Source organism: Sinocyclocheilus rhinocerous, unplaced genomic scaffold, assembly GCF_001515625.1.
Source record: "Sinocyclocheilus rhinocerous isolate Xijiao unplaced genomic scaffold, SAMN03320098_v1.1 scaffold53, whole genome shotgun sequence".
NCBI classification, from domain to species: domain Eukaryota; kingdom Metazoa; phylum Chordata; class Actinopteri; order Cypriniformes; family Cyprinidae; genus Sinocyclocheilus; species Sinocyclocheilus rhinocerous.
The window spans coordinates 20,164-29,282 of NW_015645538.1; the positions used below are offsets into that span (position 1 = coordinate 20,164).

The 9,119-nt window shown below is 39.2% G+C and overlaps 1 protein-coding gene across 2 annotated transcripts in view; it reads left to right on the forward strand.

Moving 5' to 3' along the window:
- gatad2b (GATA zinc finger domain containing 2B) overlaps positions 1-9,119 on the forward strand; it is a 43,235-nt gene that overhangs the window by 7,523 nt on the left and 26,593 nt on the right. Inside the window, exon 1 of one of the 2 annotated variants that reach the window (XM_016509755.1) lies at positions 3,715-3,736. The exons of the other annotated variant lie outside the window; for it this stretch is intronic. The gene's annotated coding sequence lies outside the window, so the exon portion shown is untranslated. Of the gene's footprint in view, positions 1-3,714; positions 3,737-9,119 lie in introns of those variants that run through there. 2 annotated transcript variants of the gene reach the window in all.

Below are 9,119 nucleotides of genomic sequence, written 5' to 3' on the forward strand. Positions count from 1 at the left end.
CGTATGCTGTTCTGTGTCAGCTGCGTCACACGGATACGCTGTTTTCGTTCAGATCAAATCACAACAACGTAGGAAACAGATCCGGCGTGAGTCGCGTGACACAGCTGACACAGAATAGCATACGCTGTTTACGTCCAGCTGATACTCTCCAAAATGGCGCTACAGGGTGATGTGGAGGAGACAAATTGTTTAATAAAGTCGTTTTTTTTTTTTCTTTTGCGCACAAAAAGTATTCTTGTAGCTTCGTAAAATGACGGTTGAACTCCTGATGTCACATGGATTATTTTACAGATCTCCCGAAACTAAATCATCCGCGATCGTCTTGTCTGTCTCACCCCACTCTTCTTGTCAGTCATCTTCGACTCACTCTCATCACTGGATAAATGAAATCTGATCTGTGATGCGACTGTTGTTCGGCATGCTGCATTGAGCAGCCGCGTTCAGTTTTTAATAGTGTCTGTTCTTTTACTGAACTAAATGATTTTTATTACTACATTTTAATATGTACGGGTTAAATTGGGGTCCATTAATGTTTTTAGAACCAGATGACTTTCATTGTATGGACAAAGAATTGTTACAAAATTGTTGGTAAACTATACCTTTAAGTTAGTTAGTTATATTTGGAAATGTAATATGACAACACTTAACAATAACAACACTGATAGCTGCAACTGGTTGCTTCCCCTTAAGTTAAAGATAAAACTATAACTTTAATAAAAAAAAAAAGCTGAAAAAACAAATAGATATATAAAAAAAAATTGTGAAACTTGCCTTGGCATTTAACTGAAATTAAGAAGTTTAAATTAAAGTACTAAAGTGCCAAATCTGGAAAAAATTAAATAAAGGTAAATAGAAATATTTATAAAACTAAAAGTAATAAATAAAGAGAAAAGCCCAACAAAATTTCTAAAACTTACTAAAATTAAAATGAAAACTGATTAAAAAAAAAAAAAAAAAAACTAAAATACTACAAATAATACTTAAATAACACCTGATCTGACCTGGTTTTACTTGATGTTTGTTCTCTCATATCATCTTGGACCCCTTTACCGGGTTAAAGTTTACTTTTGACATGATATTGCTGGATCCTTAGAGTAGCTTCGGCTGGAACGGCTAACTAAAATGTATAAATAAACAGAAAACAATAATTAAGCTGGTACCTTTGAGGAAATCTCTGAAAGCTGCCGTACCTGTGGTAGTTAACCTTGATAAGAATTATAGCTGACTCTCTGTACATGCGCAACCACAAGATTCAGTTCCCATAATCCCTGCACAAATGCGTCTTTGTCTTATTACTGTGTTTAGCAGATTAACAAATTGAACCTTAGCACATTTAAGCATCCTCTCCATATCCCTTCATTCAGCTGCAGGCCTTTGTTTCTTGGGTCATTCTGTTGGAAGGGGTGCGTGATCTCTCTTCAGCCGGTATGGATGGAGCTTTTCTTGAAATTTTGGTCCTATGTGCACTCCGCGCAGTCCATCTCTCCAAGCCTATCTGCTTTTCCAGAGTGCCGGTTCCTTGGTGGAAATCATGATTTCCTAGAGTATATGTCTGTGTGCCCATTACTTTGAGCCTCTGCAGATTTTATCTCGACTTGATAAAGCACTGGTCATGTCGGTGTGTGTAAAGGTAGTGTGCACGGATTGTGTATTAGGGGGTGTATTATTTGTTTTTTTATTTTCTTTTTTTTAAGTGTTTTGCATATGATTGATTTGAATATGGCAGGGTTTTTTTTTTATCGCCTGACTGTCCTCCCTGCCTCCTTACCAATTCAACCCCATTTTGAAATCTTTTTGCTGCCTCGCTTTCTCCAGATGGCTCACGTTCTAGCATTTTTCCTTTTTTTTTTTTTTTCTTTTTGTTTAAACAACGTAGGAACAGGAGACTAATTCTCCCTGAGAATGACATCAGTTCAGTCGGCACTGCTTAAAACAAACATGTTATGCATTTATGCATGCTACAAGGATTGCTCATACCCCTAAAAGCACGACCAGGCAAACCATACCGCACGACTTCTGTTCTGAAATATGATTATTGGAAAAATTCATATTTTTTTGCATAATTATGCATGCACCTTAGTCACAATAATGCAGGCTTTATTTTAGAACATGCATTCTCCAGTTGCATAAGGTTGTGGACTCTGGTTGTATCAACTGTACATTAGAGTGTCACATTGCTTATTGTCCCATGAGGAGGATGTCACAAGTGATATAGGCCTGTAACTATAAGGTTTGAGACAGAAGTCCTTTTTTTTTTTTTTTTTTTTGTGATGCGACATATGTTTCAAACATGTAGGTGAATATAACAGCACACTGACATACATTCAGACATGGGTCAGCTATATAATGAAGGCAGATTTTCAAGATTTTAAAAGATTAGCCTATAGTTAATTAATGTCAGGTTAGACACATTGTCATATATTTTAAATGTTATAGATGTATACATCTTATCTAATTATCAATATATCTGTTAGCCAAAACAATGATTTTGTGTTGCTTTTTACATTTGATTGAATTGAAATTTAGGACTTTTGAATTTAAGTAATTAAATTTTTTTTATTTAAATGTCGCTAGCAAGCCATTGCAACAACTATTGGGGCATGTGGTCACAGAAAGTCAGTGAGTATTAATGAAAAGTATCTTTTTTTCCTGGGCAATAATAGTGGACATCCTTAATAGCTTTTTTTGTAGCCAAGCGTCTATACAAAAATTGACTTCCAAAATATTACCCATATATGATATAATATACAGGGGGGATGGGGGGATTTCTTCTGGTCTATTGTATCCCTGCCTCTGCTGAATTATTTTTATCCGGGGGGGGTAAAAAAAAATCACCAACCACCAACAGAGTATATAAATATTTTTTAAAACCTCAGCAAGTAAAATACTGCAACATTGACAATACAAACAATAAAATCAGAAATGGACTTCAACTGTCAGCGCTCCCGCTTAATAGAAAGCGTCTGGGTTTCGTGAAACTGGTTCACGCACCTCAATCCATGCAGGGCTTTTCAGAAAGTCAGCGCGCGCCATTAGTCTATTTCAGAGTGACAGTGTAAGATTAATACACAATGTTTTCGCTCAAAACTCACTCTACTGTGACCTAATACAGATAACTGATGCATAAGTGTATTATGAGACAGAATGCAGAAGTTTACCGTCACCGTAATGTGGGAATTATGATCACGCAATATTGACTGATGGATCGGCAGAGAATTGTCTTTCTGCGAGTCATTAAGAAATGATGGTTCTATTCTATTTAAAGAAATATGAGGTAAACGTGTGAATACATAATCCCCTTTGCCCCCTGCTACTGCCCCCACCCTCCTCCTGAACCGCCCCTCCCTCCCTCGGGCGACAGCAGAACAGGAATTGATTAGTGGCACGGCTTAAAAATAGAAGGGCCTGTTGTCATGGCAACGGCCACAATGAGCTGTTGTCTTGTTTAATGAAGACCGAGATTTTAAGTGTTGTGGCTGAACAGTACAGTGAGCGGGAGACGCCATTTCTGGCTAGGTGCACGCAGACGCCGGGACAGAGATACCAGCCGTGATCTTGTCCCTTCTGTCGTGTGGTATGCAGATGATCGTGAATGTTTTTGTGCGTGTACATGTGCACGTGCCGGACGGTCTTCTGCTTGTGGCTTTGCAGGTACGACTACCAGCCTGCTTTGTCGCAGTCTCATCCTGGTTGCTTTACCCTCAGGTACTCGCTGAATCTGCAGAGGTGCATTAAGGTAAGGCATCAAATGCATCATGCGCTGGCAGCTCCAAAACACATTATTGACTCAACCCACATCCTGATACCCATACGTCCCGTATGCATCAAGCCAACCAATTACAACCCTGTTGCCATGGGCGCCATCCGCCTAATTGGCCTCATTAGTGTCAGAAACTGGCCGTATGCAAATTTTGGTCATATTCCCAGCAGAAAACTTTTTTTTTTTTTTTTAAACATCCCCCCATCTGGTTTGTTCACAAATTGCACCCTGTATATATGTATATACGTATATGTATGAATGACCATGGACCACAAAACCAGTCATAAGGGTCAATATTTTGAAATTGAGATTTATACATCATCTGAAAGCTGAATAAATAAGCTTTCCATTGATGTATGGTTTGTATATATGGTCACACTTTATTTTAAGGCCCAATTTTCGCTATTAACAAACCATTAACTACGACTTTTGCCTCAATCTACTAATTTGCTGCTTATTAATAGTTAATGAGGTACTTGTTACATTTAGGTATTGGGTAGGATTAGGGATGTAGAATATGTGCTATATAAATACTAATTAACAGCCCTATACTAAAGTGATTAGCGACAACTAGCCCCATTCATCTAAATGAAATTATCTTGACTGGCATAAAAACAAGGACAGTGTACTGTGTTTCTTTCTCATAATGGCTTTGACTAAATTAAGTTATTATTTTGTGACCATCTTTCAAATTCTCGTTCAGCTTCTTGGGGATATCAGAGCGATTCACCTCCAGTGCTTTTTAAAAAAAAAAAATTTTCCACGTTTCTTCTCTTTGTGTATTTTCTCTCTTCTGGCAAGAGTATTAGATTGTGTTCCTCCTTAACCTTGAAGTCTGTCTGTATCTTGTATAAATAGGTCTGTAGCTTTATTCAGATCCTCTCCATTCGTCTCTCTACAGTCGCCGCCTCTGTTAGAAAACCTCCTGTTGAGGGTTTTTCTCATCCCTCGATGTATTTGAGCTGAAGTTTGGATGTGAGGATTTCTGAGGAAGAGCAGCGGCAGAGAGGGAACCGGGGCCTGTCCAAGAGACTATTCCTATCGGTCCACGCGGTCTGGATCAGAGTGTCAAGGTTCGAGTGAAAATTAAAGTTCAGTTTCATTCAGTATTGCCTCCTCGTGTTTGCAGCCCCATGTGGCTTTGGTACCTGCGTCCTGTTGCCATGGGCGCCATCCGCCTAATTGGCCTCATTAGTGTCAGAAACTGGCCGTATGCAAATTTTGGTCATATTCCCAGCAGATCTCTCTTCTGAGTAATATACAGTAATAGTTAGCCATTGTGTAGGTCGTTGGTGAGGACAACGGTCCAATTAGCGAATTAACCATTAAGCTTTAGATACTGTACTCAACTCAACCTCCCAGAAGTGGTTTTGAAATTCCTGTCAGCATAGGAGCGTGCGCATAACGTGCTGTTTGGTGACGGTATGCTAATACGCCTGTCCTGAAATTCCCCCTCAGCAACCTACTTTTGTGACATCACAGCACAGCTGACTTACAACATCTCAATTACACTTGCATTACATTGCGGCTGGATTGCGTGTGTTGCGAGAAATTATTATTACTGATAAATTTGTCAACAGGCTTTTTTTTTATTAGAATTTTCATTTGCATCTTATGAATACAATTGTTGTAGAGCTCCAGTGGGATTCCTTGAATGTGATTTGTGGGGTTTGCTTTGTAATGGTATTTTTAGGAAGGTCTTTAGGCCAGGAGTTTTCGATGCCAAGGGCTCCCAAATTTTATGATCCCTTTGCAAGGGATTCCCTTCCTGAAATATAGTAGCAGCTTCGTATTTTTATGAATGCAGACCTGTTTATAGTAAGAATTATGTTATGAAGACAAAGTCTGATTGTTAATTTACATTTATTAGTTGTTTCCAATGTAATTATTTTTTTAAATTAGTTGTTAATTGGCTTTTGTTCATTGCTGTGCTGAATCCAAAGCAAATTATTGAAATATCTGGAAACTCTGGAAAGTTTTTTTTTCTTTTATTACAAAAAAAGAAAGAAAAAGAAAATATTGGGTTCAGGTCTCTGTTTGAAAACACCTGCTAGAAGGACTTTTGCTGTGATTTTTAAAAAATTCCTTGATAATATGGGAATGCTCAAACTAAAGCTAGTGTTTATCATCAGCATCTTGTACAAATGTGAAGATTCTTTGATTGAACTTTGGTGAGCTTTCCTGTAGCTCAAACAGTAGAGCATAGCAGCGGCATAGGTTCGATTCCCAGGAAGGCAAGGACTGATAAAATGTAAATGTGTACCTTGAATGAAGTAGTCGCTTTAGATTAAAGCTTCTGCCAAATGCATAAATGTAAACGTGTAAGCTCCTCCCCATTCTGCCCAACTATACATCTCTGGGACTCTCATTGGTTATGATTTTTTGGAGATGTGCAGATACTAATTCTCCGATGCTCACTGGTACTCATATCCATACGTAGTATACTGACCTTCAAGTTCATTGCTGTGTTGTACTTTAATTTCCCTGAGCTTCAGTTCTAATAATTAATGTTGATGTTACAGTCTATCAGGTTTGCCGCATACGGAACCGTAGAGATTAAAAACTGCAACTCCAACTATATAAAACAGAGTATGCATCACCTAGCCCAAAACAGTTGCATCTGTAGCATTTTTGATGGGATTGTGGTAAACTCTGTATCAACATTTGAGAATATGCCAAGTTTAAAGTAGCTCTGACTCCTTTTGCTGATCCGGTTTACTTATAACATACATTGTTCTCCACATACACGTTACTTGTGCATCTGCGTTAATGTAACAAGTTTTTAAATGGGCTTTCCCAACATTTTCCCCATCTACTGTTGGTCGGACAATCCGATAGTCCTGCCCCAAAGTCATGCCTTTAGTTGAGTCAATGTTATGTTGTGCTGGTCAGGATGCTTAAACAAACAGAGCGTTGTTTTTATAGCGACACAAGAGGAACATCTGAGCTGGAAACTACTCGGAATTGTGATCAAATTCTGGATCTGGTTCGACTTTATTTCAGATGCCTTGACCCATTTTGCTAATAAGTTTGTGTTCTAAATAGCATTTTAGAAAAGCAGATGATCAGTTTTGTCCAGGAGTACCTGAAAAATCCGTGCCCTAGCTTTCAGAAAAGTCAAAAAAGCTTCTCTAATCTAAGGCCGTGTTCTGTAAAGTCATTTGATTCATGTTCTTGAGGGGTTTCGGGAGCTGTTCTGTTGACATCTTTCACACGTTTAAGCCCAAGTGTTCTGCCAGTCCATATTGATCAGAGGGCTTACTCACTCAGAAGACTAATTTGAAAACAGAAAGGTGACAAGTAACTGTTGTGAACTAGTTAGCCCCTAAAGCATCTCTCTGGTCCAGAGTGCATGTTTTGTGGTCAGGTGTGCTGTGTTTGTTCATTTTCATCTTTTCACATTTCTCCCCACCTTGTTCAGCTGTTTTTATCCGGTTAAGCCTATTCTCGGATCCTCAGGTGGCGGATACCAGAGCGAGGAGCAGCGAGAGCCAAAGTGACAGCCGAATGAAAGAAATCAGACAGGTCTTGACCAAACAGGTGTTGTCACCTGCTTTTGCGTCTCTACTGGAGTCAGGCTGCAGAAATGGCTGCGGCATGAGATCATGAGGCCCGGGTCTGCTGTTCAAGTCATATTTCTGCTTTACGCGCCCTGGGGGAGGTCACACTCTCGCTGGTGCTTTGTCGCTTGTGAAAGCGAGTTCACGGAGTGGCAGCCAGCTGCTGAGGAGCTGAAGATAAACCTCCTAATGGCAAATGGTGGGTCGTCACCTTGTTGACATTTCGTTTTGCAACATGCCAGAAGGGCTCGGGTGTGCGGCAGTTTTGGAAGCGGGAATCTAGGCTATCCAAATTTAAGGCTGGAATACACTAACGTGACTTTTGCCCAGTTTTTTGCCCCGATTTGCAGTCTGAATGTGTTGATCCGAGTTGCTGAAAGCCAGTTGCAGATTTTAGGCAGTCAGAATTGACAGATTTCACCAAGACCTGATTTTAGAACCCATTGTTTTAATTTGTTATATGTCTCCAAACAACAAACAGATTTTTCGCATGAGTCTGTCGTGTTCGGAACAACTTGAAAGTCTAGTAGTGTGTAATGCCCAGTTTTTTTTTTCTTTCTTTTTTTTCCCTGTACCCATTTACGCAGTCTGGGTAAAATATCTGTTCAGATTTTAAAAGTTATTTAGTGTATTCTCTATTCTAGCCTTTAGTCTTTAAAATCACTTGTATTTGTTTGAAAGGCTTGGCAGCAAGTGTGGTCACTACATGGTCACCTTAAAAGCGACTACGGCCAAGTCGTTCGTCATTTCCCATCTTAGTTATCTTTATATAATTAATAGAAGATTAAAGGTGCCAATTTTTTTGTTATTCTCATATCCCTTGCCTTTATTTTAGAAGGTTATATTTTTCTAGCACATTAACTTAAATATTTAAGTCCACTCTTGTTATGGTTGCATTTTTTTGCTTGACGTCTACACACTCTGTCCGTTGCGGTGAAAGGAGAATGTTTATTCGGTTTATGAAGTGTTTATCCAGGGCCGAGAGTTCTGACATGATAAATGTCAAATCCGAACCCCTCTTCACAAATAATATAAACAGAAAAAAGTATTTTCATCCTCCTCTACTCCAAAGTCAACAGAGGTCTGCTTAAAGAGACAGTACACCAAAAATTAGTCACCCTCATGTTGTTACAAACCTGTATGACTTGCTGTCTTCTTCAGAGCATAAAAGAAGACATTTTGAAAGTTGTCTCTGTGTTGTTGTTTTTTTCTTTTTTGTCCATACAGTGAACGTCATTGGAGTCTAGTGTTGTTTTGTACCACATTGTGGACAAAAACAATTTTATGGACAAAAACATTCTTCAGCATATCGACAGAAGAAAGTAATTCATACAGGTTTGGAACGTCATAAAAGTTCTGTCATTTACTTCAGTTTTGGGTGAACTATTCCTTCCCACTACATCCATACTGTTAACTCCTTAAAAATCAAATTGATCCTACTGAAAAGTCACCCAAATGATTTCCCAACCAAATCTGAGAACATTACTATGAAGTTTGCGTTCAGACATCAGCCATTGCCGCCATTTCCCAAGCGTTCATAGCTCTCACCCTGTATGACCCTATACCAAGCCCGCTCGCTCCAGCTTTAACTAGGTTATTGCGTCAACGCCTGCCCTTCACTATAAATCACTCTCCTTACATTTAAACCCCAAAGAACTGCGATTCCATCCAAACGGATACTTCCGAGAACCAAACGAGCAGCCAGACCTGCTCTTGCCCAATGCGTCTTGTTTTTTTTTTTTTTTTCTTTTTTCCTCAGGGGGGGCACTCGTCTGTCTCTCCTCATCCTTCCGTCTCCT